This window comes from Stenella coeruleoalba (genome assembly GCF_951394435.1).
Source record: "Stenella coeruleoalba genome assembly, chromosome: 9".
NCBI lineage: Eukaryota > Metazoa > Chordata > Mammalia > Artiodactyla > Delphinidae > Stenella > Stenella coeruleoalba.
The window spans coordinates 37,778,148-37,793,392 of record NC_137155.1 but is presented as its reverse complement, the minus strand read 5'-3'; the positions used below and the strand labels follow the sequence as shown (position 1 = coordinate 37,793,392).

Genomic DNA, 15,245 nt, shown 5'->3' with positions numbered 1-15,245 from the left:
TGCCGCGGAGCGGCTGGGCCCGTGGGCCATGGCCGCTGGGCCTGCGCGTCCGGAGCCCGTGCTCCGCAGGGGGAGAGGCCACAAGCAGTGAGAGGCCCAAGTACCGCAAAAAAAAAAACAAAAAAAAAAACAAAAAAAAACACTACTAACCTTTTGATGAAATGGGGGAGAAGTGTTTTAAACATTTGCATACATATCTAAAAGCTTGGTCCAGAGATAAACACTTAAAAGTGTGTGAAATTGTTCTGAACTCTAAGGAAAGCAAAATAGTTCATAGACCTCCCCCTTCTCCCTCCAAATAGAATAATAATTATGAATAGAGACTGAGCTCATAGCAACCATTAACTTTCATTGTAAACTGAGGAATTTAACCACCCAATGTGTGACATCAATGGGATTTATAGTCTCAAAGTAGTTTGCCTGAATACACCCAACAATACCACACTTACACTTATAAAAATGTCCTGGCATCTTGGATATAAGGTCTGGAAGAACACGTGATCTTCTTTGCTGGTTCAGTCCTGCCCTCATCACTACTGTGTGCACACCCAGTTAGTTATGATCCCCTCCCTGGCTTAACTGCAAAAGCACCCCACCATTCTAAGGAGCCAGATACATTTTAGGATTTTCTGGAGAAAACAATGATATAAAATTCCACAGTTTTTCTGAATAGCTAGTCTTTTAAAACAGACACAGTACATACCTACTTATATGGTATTTTAAAAGCATTTCCAAAGGTTTCTTTTTCAAAACACTTCAGGGAGCAAATAGAGGGGCATAGTAGGGATAATTTAGTAGTTCCTTAACAGAGAAAAGAGAGTAACTGGACATAAAACAAGCTTTGTTGGGAAAACTCTGCAGAAATGTGTATACAGTTGATTGCTAGGGTGGACTAGATATGGTGGGATGATCCTGATTGGTAGGACACAAAATGGGAGAGCAGAGGCATCACAGGGAAGTAGAGATAGCATATCAGAATGGTTACAAGCCCAGTCTGGAGCCCTGCTGCATGGATTTGAATTCCACCTCTGTCACTTACTAGCAGTGCACTGAACAGTTGATTTACCCATCGTGTGCCTGAGTTTACTCATCTGTGTAATAGAAACAATGCTAGTACCAACTTCTTAGGATTGCAGTGAAGAATAAATTGACTCCTGGTTGTGCTTAGAATAAGAGAAGCTTGCAGAAAGAACATCCACATGGGCAACCAAAGGTGTAATTTTCTTGCTCCTCAATTTGGCCCAGGTCTGTCTCCGATTATTTCTTTTTCCCCAGATTTGCTGCACTGGGGCCTTTTTACAGATTATTTCACATCTGCGTGAAATACTTCATGCGAAAATTCGGGCAGAGGGTTGACCTCCCTCAAAGGAGGATTAACTGGTAAATGATTGCCAAGCACTTGGAACACTTGAAGTGTTCCAAAAATGTTGCTTGTTAATTTTCCTCGTCCTGAGAAGGGCCAGCTGATGACAATTCTAGGCTGAAGTATCTCATGTCACATAAATACCTAATCCAAAGTTGTTGTGAAATTTCCAATTTGCAAGTGGCCAGAGGGCAAACGAAGAAGACATTCACTGAAGAGCAGCACATTCTGCACCTGGCATAAGATTAGCAGCTGCTTAAGGAAAATGTTATTTCCGGCATTTGGTTTTCAGTTTGATTTATTTTTTCACATCTGACTGGTTAAGGGAGCCTCACATAGCAATCTTCCTGTCATATAAGAAGATCATATGGTGAAACACAATATTATCTAAGAAAAATCTGCCAGATTGAGACTATGGAAATAAATTAGATTTTTTGTGTGTTTAGTACGTCCTGCAGATGACAGCACATTCACAATTTTTATTGTATTATAATCCTTTAGAAAAGATACTTAATGGTCCCAAAGGCATCTTCAGCAAAAGTACAAGGTGAAATCTAAAAGGAGGCAGTTTTCATGGAATTGTTAATTGCACAGGAGTACCATCGAGAGATAAATATTCATAAGTCATTAACAAATTCCAGATCAGTTCATGATTATTCATCATGAGAGCACATGTACTTGATTTTATATGAATTATTCATTGGCTTTGTTTATGAACATCTTTAACTGATTAATGGCAAATCTTGATGAATATTCCTGAACTGTTCAAACCGAAGCATAGATCATAATGAATGAAGTCATGCATTGCTTTTCAGGAGTGTGAGATGAATAGCTGGTACAGGAAGAAAAACAAGAAATTGCAATGGTTTTGCAAATATGTCTGGTTTGTAAATCTGGGGGCTCAGCTTTTGATTAGTAACACATTGACAATCAACATCCCACCCTTTAAGCTATGAGTCTTGGCTTTAGCCTCCAAAAAGGTGACGGAAGATGGTGCCAGGAAACATGTCTCAAGCACTTTAGAGTTTCTCTGGTCCATCTTTCTGAAACCAGGACTTGTAGATCATGCATTTAAATAGCTTCTTCAAATATGGCATTTAATTCTAATTTACCCAATAATATTATTTTTTATTTGTATTATACTGTGGTAATTACTGTAAAAATTAACATGAGATTTATCCTAATATATTTTTAAGTGTATAATACAATATTATTAACTCTAGGCACGAAAGCGTACAGCAGATCTCAAGAATGTATTCAGCTTGCATTACTGAAACTCCATACCCATTGGTTAGAAACTTCCCATTTTCTCTTCCCTCCTGTCCCTGGCAACCACCATTCTGCTCCCTACATCTGTGAGTTTGACTGCTTTAGATATCTCATAAAAGTGTAATCATGCTGTATTTATCCTCCTGTGGATGGCTTATTTCACTTAGCACATCATTAAAATTCATCCATGTTTTCACATATTGCACAATTTCCTTCTTTTTTAAGGCTGAATAATATTCCATTGTGTGTTTATACCACATTTTCTTAATCCAATCATCCACTGATGGATAGATTGGTTTCCATATCTGGCTATTGTGAATAGTGCTACAATATGGGAGTGCTACTATCTCTTTGAGACCCTAATTTCAATTATTTTAGGTAAATACCCAGAAGTGAGATTGCTGGATCATGAGGTAGTTTTATTTTTAATCTTCTGAAGGACCTCCATACTGTTTTCCATAGTGGCTTCACCATTTTGCATTCCAAAAAATGCAAACTGGTACAAGGGCTCCAATTTCTTCACATCCTCAACACTTATTGTCTTTTTCCTTTAATATCCATCCTAACAGGTAGGAAGTGATACCTCACTGTAGTTTCGATTTGTATTTACCTAATGATTATCGATGTTGACCATCTTTTCATAAACCTGTTGGCCATTTGTATTTCTTCTTTGGAAACATGTCTATTCAAATTCTTAGTTCATTTTTTAATGCTACTGTTACTTGTTTCAATCTATTGATTGTTTCTTTTTCTGTGGTGAAGATTTTTAGTTTGATTGGAATATTTAATATTGTTAAAATGTCCATACTACCAAAAGCAATCGATAGATTCGATGCAATCCTTATCAAAACCCCAATGGCATTTTTTATAGACACAGAAAAAACAATCTAATCTGTATTTGGAAGCACAAAAGACCCAAATAACCCAAAAACCTGGAGAAGGGAGGACGAAGTTGAAGGCATCACACATCCTTGTTTCAAAATATATTACAAAGCTACAGTGATTAAACCAGTATGGTATTAGCATAAGGAAAGACATTTAGACCAAAAGAACAGAATACAGAAAACCCAGAAATAAATCCACACATCATATGGTCAACTGATCTTCGATGAGGGTGCCAAGAGTGCACAATGAGGAAAGGCTGGTCTCTTCAATAAATGGTGTTTATAAAAATGTATATCCCCGTGCATAAAAGTGGAATTGGACCCTGATCTTCCACCATAAACAAAAATCAACTTAAAATTGATTAAAGACTTAAACATAACTCCCCAAACTATAAAGCTTCTAGATGAAAACGCAGGCAGAAAAGCTTCATGACATCTTGGCAATGATTTCACACATAAAACACCAAGGCACAGGCAACAAAAGCAAAAATAGGCAAAAACTGGAACTACACCAATAATATTCTTGACCACGAAAAATAACCTTATTTTTTCATAAGAATTGAAGTTTCCTGATGATAGATTATTTTAAAGCCAGTAAATGAAGTACATTAAAAAAATGGAAAAATTAAAAGAGAACACAGTCTATGTTTTTTTTTCCTATGTTAAAACTTAGTAGAATCCTGGCATATATTTATATGTATTCATAAATCAATTTTCACATATATTTTTCTTATTTCTGTATTTTCAACCTGACTTCTGGCATACCAAGATATTTGTACTAAAATAACATTTTATGATGGAATTGGAAAATAACATTCTCATATTATTAATTCGGATGACACTAAAATACTAAAGGTAAATTTATTTTGTGGCACAGGCTTGAGTTAGAGTTTATTACAAAGTTATTATTAGAATAGTCTATTGAATCAGAGCAAGTCATAGAATGAAGACAGATCCTTTGGGAAGTCTGGATAATAAAATGAAGTAGGTAGTAAAACCAAGTGAAAACATGAAACAAGGCATCTAGGAGGAACATTTTATTGATGTTAGATATATTACTGTTCTTGATTTTTATATTTTGAAAAGCACAAGGGATAAATCACAAGCCATAAGGAAGAAAGTTTCCCTTGTATCCATGGCTTACTTCTCCTAAAATTTTTGTGGATGCCCTGAATCTGGTAAACTGCTTGACAATTCCAAAAATCTAAGTATATTCTGTTTAAGGCCAATCAAATTGCCACACCACATCTCTTAGTATTAATTTTATTAGGCTAGAGATTCCCAATCAGATTATACATTTCAATCATCTGTATGGATTTTTGAACACATATACACTTTGAATGAGAATTTTTGAGGGAGAGATATTATGTATGTTTAGGTTAATATGTTCCACAGATGATTATAATCCCTTACAGTAGTATCCAATGTGTTCATACCATAGGTGGTAGACTGTTTTCATTATTGACCTTATTCTACTCCCCACCCAGTGTCCATGTCTTTTGACCTAAAACCAAACAGTACTCTCCCACCCTTACTATGGATTTGGGCATAAAACTTGCTTTGGCCAATGGAATATTAGCAAGTGTTTTAAAAACAGAGACTTGAGAAGTATTTCCAAGCTTTCAATTGTGCCCTTGCATGTCTGTCCTCACTAAGAGAATATGCTCAACCCAGACATTTAAGGGCACATGGAGCAGAGTCAGTTGCACCAGTTTTCCCATAGCCAGCCTACATCAGTTTATAGCTGGTTGAGTCCCAGACCTGAGAATAAGTCCAGCCAAAATGAACAGAACTCCCCAGCTAACCCCAGCTAAATCACTGAACTGCAGACTCATGGTCTAATAAATGCTTATTGTTTTAAGCCATTGAGTTTTCATGTATTTGATAATTCAGCATTAGATTGTCCAAAGAAAGTTGATACACCATTTTAAGCAATAAATTATTTTAGCTTGATTCCAATTTATAGCTCCAATTACAACTCTTTGGAAAAGGCCAAAGTAGTGTAGGAGAGTTACAGAAAATATAGTCAGGTGATGAGTATATTTAGTGAGAAATATTTTAACTTAGTGATTTTGATCATTTGAACCACCAAATATGATTAACACATGATACATTGGTAAAAATTTTAATCCCTTATCATTCCATCATAGATGCCACAGAATATCCATTGAGTCTAATAAAATCTGTATCTAAAAAACGGCTAAAATCTGTATCTAAAAATCAGCTAAATAAACAATGGGGTAATGTGTAAAAATTTTAAGAATCATTTTATTCATTGATCTATTATGTTTTAAGAATAATATTTTTGCTATTCTACTGTATACAAATATATGTGAATTATGATATACATATGCTATATATGTATACATATATAGAAAATGAAATAAATAGCATAAGATAATAATAATGATAAAAATTACTGTCCAACCTCTTAAAATATAAACAACCTTAATATCAGAAAGCATATTCTCTATTATATAACATGCTATTTGATTGATCACAATTGTTTTCCAAGTTTTTAGAAACTAATGTCATGAATCTGTTTGGCTATAATTAAGTATTCCTTTATTTTTCAATAGCATATTAATGAGTGATACATTTGTGTGTATGTAGAAAAGATATACTATAAATATAGAGATGCATTATACAGAGATGACACATTGCATATGGAGAGAAAATATATCATGTATACATTATTATGTATATAGAAAAGAGAAAGATTCAAAACATAGCCAAATATATTCCATCTAGAGAGTAAAATAAGGAACAGGAATCAGAAAAAAAAAAGCTGAGAAGAAAAACTCAGAGAAGTAAGAAGAAAATCAGAAAAGTATGATGTTCTGTAAATTAGAGAAGTCAGAAAGCTTTTCTATTTATGGATTTAAGTGATCTCAGCTTTTCTCATGACAATGCAAAAGAAAAAGAAAAGGCAAAAGAGATGAAAAGAAAGGAAAAGGTATTTTTATAGCTAGCTAGGTCTGAGTGGTATTAAAGATTTTACTAAAATGTCAGTTCCCATTCAATATCTATCTGGTCTCACCTACACTGTTCTAGTAATGTTGGGAGACTCTGGGAACACCATTAAGTACTGGTAGATGAGAAATTATTGAAGCATCAAGTTGAGACACATGATCTCTTAAGTCAAAGAGAAGGTCATTTTGCCATCAGTGCTAATAGACAGAGAGACCATGTCCTGGGCAACATTTTCTGTCCAATATCCTATCAGAATAATCAAGCCATTTTCCTTTTTAGTCAGTTTAATACAGGTTTTAAAAAACAGTTTTTTAAATTTTTATTTTAGGACAAGCTGCAAGCTTCATTACGTTTAGACTGAGGCAACTCAAGTATTAGGAGTCTGTTTTACTTGATGGTATCAGGCTCCGACTGTCTTATTCATTTTGGGATTGTCTCCTCAGGGCTACATATTTTAGCATCAACCACTATTGCAAACTGAAGCAGGAAGGTTAAGAGGCTGCAGAAAAAGGAAAGTGTAGAATGAAGTATATAAACACATTGTGGCAGGGCAATTACACCCAAGCCAGCAGAATCGTGGTCAGAAAACCATTTATCTGGCTCATATCTGGCTTATTCAACAGGCAATGTGTCAAAACAGGTAGATATGTGGAAGAACTACTGTTAACTGGCTCTCAGAGCAAATAATGATGGAATTTAGGAAAACAACACTTGTTTTCACCTATGCATATGCTCCTCAGTAATTCTTTCCTATAAAAAAATCTCCACCTCTCCTCCTTTTATTTCCCTACTTGCCCCAGTATCATAATTCTCTAAGTTTTTTTTTTTTTTAAATTCCCTTTCAAGCACTCTTCTTCATTTTGATTTTTAAAAATGTTTATTTCAGGGCTTCCCTGGTGGTGCAGTGGTTGAGAGTCCGCCTGCCGATGCAGGGGACACGTGTTCGTGCCCCGATCCGGGAAGATCCCACATGCCCTGGAGCGGCTGGGCCCTTGAGCCATGGTCGCTGAGCCTGCGTGTCCAGAGCCTGTGCTCCGCAACAGGAGAGGCCACAACAGTGAGAGGCCCGCGTACGGCCAAAAAAAAAAAGTTTACTTCCGGCTTCATAAATAACAGAGTTTCAAATAACTGTATTTACATTTGTGGGCAAACAGAATACATGGTCATGGACTAATGTAAGTCATTTTAATGAAAAACTTGAATTATCACAGTATAAACTTGTCATGCTTTAATGAAGTCAGTTGATTCAATTCATTTGATGTTTCTAAATTATCTGGGCTGTTACCACTTTGCTCATGTGAAACTGAGATACTCAAAATTTCCCATGTTACCATGAATCTTTTCTTGGATCCACTGGGGTCATACTCAGACATGATCTTCATGGTTTACTTAATGCCTCTTTTAGGATTATTAGAGATTCTTGCAGTGTATTCTCTTTTAAATCATTGTCTTGCTCATATCCTTTACAAAAAATAGAGCCATATCTGAAACTGAGCTGGAGTCCAGGGTCAAGGTGAGAACTTTAATGTTTATGGGACTCAACAATGCTGGCTTAAATTCTATAGATTTTTAAAGATCTGGATGACATAAAATTCTACATTTTAAAAAAATATTTATTTTTTATTTATTTTTTGATTGTGTAGGGTCTTAGTTGTGGCATGGGGGATCTTCGTTAAGGCATGAGGGATCTCTTTTGTTGCGGCATGGGCTCTTCGTTGCGGTGCACTGGCTTCTCTCTACTTGTGGTGTGCGGGTTTTCTCTTCTCTAGTTGTGGTGTGCAGATTCTAGAGCACATTGGCTCTGTAGTTTGCAGCACGTGGGCTCTCCAGTTGAGGCGCGTGAGCTCAGCAGTTGTGGCACGTGGGCTTAGTTCCCTGACCAGTGATCGAACCCACAACCACTGCACTGTAAGCCGGATTCTGTACCACTGGACCACCAGGGAAATCCCAAAATTCTACATTTTTATGTAAAGTTATGCTTTATTGAATTTTGCATATGACTGGATAATGATTCTTCTATCTTGAAAATAGTTTAAGAAAAAAAGAGAAAACATTTTGAAGCAAAATAATGTAACCTATTTTTGAAAAGCACTAAAATGCTCTTACCAGAAAAAGAAAAAAAGCATAAAGTTTGCTGAAGAGAAGGAAAGTTCAATCATAACTTTTATAAATTTTTAAAATAAATATTATGCTTTTTTGAAATTAAAATATCTCTGTATTTAAAAACATGTATACTCCCAGTTATATTACTTACAAGCCAAGCAGCTTTGGGAAAGTTACCTTGTCCTCTTCTTTATCTCTAAAGTGGGTTCTCATATCGAATTGTATAAATGAAAAACTATACATGAAATTCCTCATACTGGAGCTGAATGAATAACTACAATGAGAGCTGTTCTGTGCTATTAGGGTCAAAGAAGCACTTATGGTGCATCTATTATCAGCAACATGAAAACAATTTAGGGGGTTTATGAAAACAGTTTATTGGGCCTTTTATGACTTATAACAATGTTGTCAATATTTTTAATCAATTTTAATTCTCTGTTTTTTGCCATCTATTCAGAGAAAGTGACATTTTAACTAATACCAGAAGGAAGGAGGTGAGTGAGTCCTTGCATACTTGAAGAAAAGAGCCGTCTATGAGGGGGAAAAATTTAGAGTTAAGGCTGTAAACGAGAGCATGCTGGTGTATTTCAGGAACAGCACGAAGGCAATTGTTGCTGGAACAAGTAATAAAGGAGGAGCTTAGGAGGCCATGAAAGAGGCTAGGGAGGCTAGATCATATATGTCTCATTGGCCTTGGTAAGGAAATTACAATACTTTGAGGAAAGTATGTAACTTTCCTTAAACTTAATATGAATAATTCATTTATGGCAGCATGAGATGTCAATATACATGTGAAAAAAATTAAAGAAAATATATTAAATCACCACTTCTAAACCACTGCCGAAAACTTCTAAGTAGAACTCAATCACGCAATTTCTATATTATCCTGTTATAATTTTAAACTATTCTACTACAGACCATATAGAATCTGAGAAGAAATTCATCTAAACTCTTACCAATACAATAAAGACAATTTAAAAATCTTAATTTCAAGACAAATACAGTGAATAAGTTATTTTTAAAATGGGCAATAATTAGCATATAAATTTAATATAAATGATACCATAGGAATATGACTGTCTAATATCAAAAAGTAAGAATCAAGTCATTATTAGGAAGTTCTTTTCTTCTTTCCACTACGATAGCACCATGGACAGTGACTAGCCAACACCAATAGTTAAGCCCAGGCTGTTGGTTAATATGGAAAATTCATAAATACCACCAAGGTTTTTAAAGAAGTCTCAACTACATTATAAGGTTTTGAGGCAATAATTAAAATCAGACATTTGATTTAGTTCCTAAGCTTCAAGATAAAGCATAGTATAATGTAAAGAAAATTGATCCAGGAATAAAGACAAGTATTTAAACATAGATCTAAATGAAGTTCTAAATACAGAAAGCTAGGCTATCTTTGGTAAGCCAATTAACATTTCTGGAGTTCACTGTATTCATTGTAAAATGGTGAGATGGAAAGAAAATTCAGGAAATGTTATCTTAGGTCCTCTCTGCTCTAAACTTGAATAATATTACCTAAAAGTTGTCCTATACACTTGGATGAATGCAACCCTAATTTACATACCCATGCCACTGATATAAACTTCCAATGCTTTCAAATCCACTCAGAAAGAATGTCTAACACAAATAACTGCTTCAATATATTGAATACGGAGCATCAACTATATGGAAGTTAGAGAAGAACCAAACCAAGCTAACTTGGCAGTATAGAAATTTCATATTGCATATAAAAAGATCAGAGGCAGAATGACTGCCTTATTTAGTGGATACATAAGATCATAATGAGTCAGTCTTTCTATGCTTTTTCTCTGCCTACAGGTATGTTGACCAATTCTTTTATGCTGGCTCAACTTATGTTCCCAAAATGAGTGCCAAAATTTCAGGTGTCACAACGGAATCCATCAGAGAGAAGACTTTTATTTTGCCTCTACTTTTCCTTGATATCAGTGAGAATAACAGTCTTTTCCAGAATCCTCCTAGCAGATTTTTCCTCATCTCTATTGAGCCAGAAGTGAACCACATGTTTGAGCCATCAGCATGAAAACTGAATTATAATCATAGGCTTAGCTGAACAAAATTAGCCCCTGGTATGTACATTCTGAAATATATGACCTTCTCTTTAGTATATGGCTATTCAGTGCCTGTGCAGAATTGGAGTTCTGTTAACAAGAAAAATGAGAAATGGCTATAAAGTCTACACAGGTTCTACCCCATTCTGTATTCTTCTCTCTATGCAAGCTGACATTGACAGACATGTGCAAATGCTTTGCAATGAGGCATCGTTTAGGAAACTGACCATCTCTTAATAGGAAGACTCTTCATCCATGGCTTTTCAAACGCTTTTGAGTTTTATCAATTATGAGCATCACTATTATATGACTTTAGATTAACAAATATGATTAATGTCTTATTAGTGCAGTGCTTATAACTCTAGTTCAACTGATAGTTTGTTGACGAGTATTGCAACCACCCTGTTTTATACGTTTATTCCACCAAATTTATCCCAAAAGCTTATTAATAAACCATGACATTTCCAGTCACTCTCATTTGCTATTGAATGCTAAACTGTACCCAAAAATATTTACTAAATTATCTTCTACCAGGTGTAACATTATCTTACCCAAAATGAGATTTCTCCTTATAATTCCATTTTATCATTTCCCTCAATCCTAATACCCCTAAGATCTACATTTTAAGTTTTCTTAATGCTAATAACCCTAAATCCTATGATTTAAATATGAAGTGCAATTGACTTAAAATACTAATGCAATTATTCACTTAAAATCTTTTTCAAATCATCATAAGAGAGTACGCCTTAGTTTTCTTTGTCAGCAGAGTCATTAGCACCTGAATAACATAAAATTTTTCAAGTAACATGTGAAATGTGAAATTTTACTTTCCAAAGCAAAGTCCTAGGCCAATGAGGAGGTATTACGCATTATTAGCCTTACTTTATCAGTGACACAGGGCACCAGATTTGCCACACTAAAACTGGAGACTGAGAACAAGGTCAACCTGAGTATAATTACCAACTCTATTCTTAATTCTCTTAGTCACAAAAATATGATTAATGCAGCAAATGCAGGCTTGTTACCTGATTATTATCCCTTCTGGGTATGACATAATTCTGTCTGTCTCTTTACAAATATATTCCATGTGTGATGTTGATCCAGTGCTCTGCAAAACACACCAGGAAGGCATTAAAGTCTCTTTGCTCAAGAGAAAAAAATCATTAGATTTATGCAAGCACTGAAAATGGAGATTTATATTATTAAATGCCATAAGCCATTTTAGACAGGGTTCTGGTTTTTCCAAGTACGACACCATAATTGTCCTATAAGGGAGACAAAGAATGGGAAAAACAGTGATTACTTGATCCTTCAAAGGGGAATGGCTCTTGGATCTATAAAATGGATTACTATATGTTAATTTTCTGATGATGTATTTTGGGTTTATTTTCTTTATTCTGTATTTTGGGTTATGTTTTGTTGAAGATATGCAATATGAAAGGTTGTATTTAGTCCCATAAGTTGGGCTCAGTTCTATCCTTAGTGTCAAAGTCTAAAGTCAATGGGTAATTGCTATGAGAACGCTGCTTCTAACTTCTCCATCATGGAATGCATTTAATATGTTACAGTTTCTGAAAGTGGGGAAAAAGACAAAGAGAGAGGTAATGAAAAAATCTGAAGACCCTCTAGATCAGCAGGTATGCATTATCTCTATTTATACCGCTTAATATATAGTGATTGCATTTTTAAAGAAGCTCAACTGCCCTGTGAAAGGTCAACCTGCCACGGGTAGCACATCCTTAGTAGAACCTAGCGCTTCAAGACAAGTGATACATATTGGCAGAACAATACCAAAGGGTGGACTATTATCACTTGGAAGCATTTCTCAGAGGGTTAAAGACAGGTTGTCTCGCTTTGTGAAATCTGCACTTATGGAGTTAAGTTATGCACCTTGAAAAATCTGCACTTATGGATTAAGAACTGCCTATAAAACTTTTCTGTATGGAAACAATGATTTATTAGAATCCTGAAAATAAGTTCCTCAATAAAATTATGAATAACACTTTATAATGAACAAAACCTTATGATTGCAATATTAGGCGGAAATAAGTTATTTTCAGGAAAAAATTTACAGGAAATTGTAAATATGAAGGTAAAGTAGTATTCCTGTTTTACACAACAGATTAAAGGTCACAGGCCTAGAGATCCACAGCCATACTAAAAAGGCAATTAAAGTTCAACAAAATCTACCAAAATTTCATAGCAGTTGTCCTTCTGAATTTGATTTAGCAGATCACTGGGTGTATATTGTAAGAATTCAAGTGGATTTGTTGATGTATATACAAGTGGAAAGTCAATATCTAAAAACAAGGTAAAAATTCAAAATAAAATAATAAGTGAATAAATAGACAATCATAATTCTTATGAACATTGAAATAACGTAATTAGGTGGGGTTTGTTTATAAAACGCTTTTTCTCTGTAAAATCAAAGGTTTCTGTAAATCAAATGTTCTGATTTTTAAGTGTACTTTTCCCATAAAAAGTTTTAAATTAACTTTGCTTTTGATTTTTATAATGTTTTCTATTGATTTTTTAAAATGTAGAAGTAACAAATAAATCTAAGGAAGAAAACATGAATCACCCATAACCAGTATATGAAAAACTGTCTTTTCTCTGATTATCTTGTAGGAAACTAAAAAATGCACTAAGAAAAATGTAACATTATTAACCATTACTGTTTTGTTTTGGCAGAAGACTGCTCTATCCAAACGTGGGGCTTTTTATAAATTATTTTCTTTGGTAGATGTTGAGGGTTTTGAAAAGATCAACAGTCAATAAACTCAGTTAATTTAATTTACATTTATCAATTCATGTACTTCACTTGTTCATTCATAAGTCGCAAGTGGAGGTTTCTCTCACCAAAGAAGATATGAGAGAACTGACTACCAAAGAAGAAAAGCTGGAAAGCATGTGACTCCAAAAGACATTTTGTTAACATTTCCGTTTTCTAAATAATTAAAATATATATAAAATTATTATGAGATTTTTAACTGAAATTACTATTCCAAATGGGAAAGAATCACAATAAATGAGAATCAAGTTATTTTAAAATAACTGAAAATTAAATAATTGAAGAATCGTTTATCTTCTAATATAGATGAGATTTATTTGAACTATTTCAGTTCTACTATACTAAGAAAACATATGGAAAAATCTTTAAACACACTTTTTTCCAGGTCTCCAAATTTCTCAAAAATTATTCTTCATATCTTACTGTGGCAAGATGTAGCTACAACATTTATATAAATCTATGTGTTTTTACATTTATGGCAAAGCCACAGTATAGTTGTCACTTTATGCTTTTATTAAATTGAATAAAACTGTAAATTATTAACTAACGGTAATAACTACTATTCATTGAGGATATTCTATGACAGACTATACCAGGTACTTCACCTACAGTTGAAGTCACAACAAACCAATGATATGGATAATGTAAGAGGAAACTAGAGATCAGAGAGGTAAAGTGATTCACCCAAAGTCATTCCATTGGTCAGAAACAACCAAGTTTGAACCCAAGTCTATTTGATTCCATTCTGTACTCTCAATAATAATTATGTATCACCTTGCCAGCTAATACTCCTGCCACTTTCATATCAAGCAATGTAATGGATTATGAAAGAAAAAAAAAGTTATGTTAGAAATCTGTTTAAGAGGCTTTGTTTAAATTTCATTCAAAATGTTTTGTTGGCATAACGTGAAGCCACACTCCAACTACTGATAGAGGTTTTATACAAGAGAACCAGCTATACAGGGCTAACATTTCTATCATTTATTATTTATATATTGCTTTCCTCCAAAAGTAATCTGAGGCATTTCTAAAATTGACAAAATTAAGACATTTGTAATAGTTTTTAACATCCTAACTAATGTGACAGAGTAAAGACTGGCTGATCCTGGAATTTCCTAACTCAAAAACTAACAAAATTAATTGACGAGGATATCTGGGTTGTGTGTTTTCCAGAAGCAAAAGGATCCAAATGCACTGGGGAAAAATTCAAAGCTCAAAAATATCTCAAGAAAGGATAGAACATATTCCAACCAGGTGGTGTAAGCCCTGTAACAGAACTCCTGACAAACTGCCAGTTCCCAAACTGAATACATAGTTCTAACGTAGCACTGTTGACCCTAACCCACTCCCACCTTCCCCTACACAACCACTGGCCCATGCTCAGGCTCTTGGAACACCAAAGAGGACATACAATTTATATCCCTCAAATAAAATGTTAGATACAAACAAGTCTTAGATAATGTAGTAAAGAGAGTTAAGGAGAATTTAACCATACCGTATCAGGAAAACAAAACATTAATAAAATTGTTCGAGTTAGAAATGAGTGAAAGGAGAAAAGAGGCAGAATGACATCTACTCACAACACTCTAAGAAGGTAAACTCAAGACCACAGAGTGATGAAATAGTCAATTTTGAGATTAAACAAAACCCAGACACACAAAAATAACCCTACTAATGTTATGGTTGTTTCCACAGAAGAATTTAAAGACAGCATATTTTTAATGAAATGAGATATTAAACATGAGATGATTAAAGTGCCAAATTTTTAAATTAAATGA

General features: G+C 34.4%; 1 protein-coding gene across 19 annotated transcripts in view; it reads right to left on the bottom strand.

The window, feature by feature from the left end:
• Positions 1 to 15,245, bottom strand: part of DGKB (diacylglycerol kinase beta) — a 909,303-nt gene that overhangs the window by 856,628 nt on the left and 37,430 nt on the right. For 15 of the 19 annotated variants that reach the window (XM_079932538.1, XM_079932527.1, XM_079932534.1 and 12 more), the window contains exon 3: positions 11,702 to 11,784. The exons of 2 other annotated variants lie outside the window; for them this stretch is intronic. The gene's annotated coding sequence lies outside the window, so the exon portion shown is untranslated. Of the gene's footprint in view, positions 1 to 11,701; positions 11,785 to 15,245 lie in introns of those variants that run through there. 2 more of the 19 variants (XM_079932548.1, XM_079932550.1) reach the window with 1 other exon arrangement.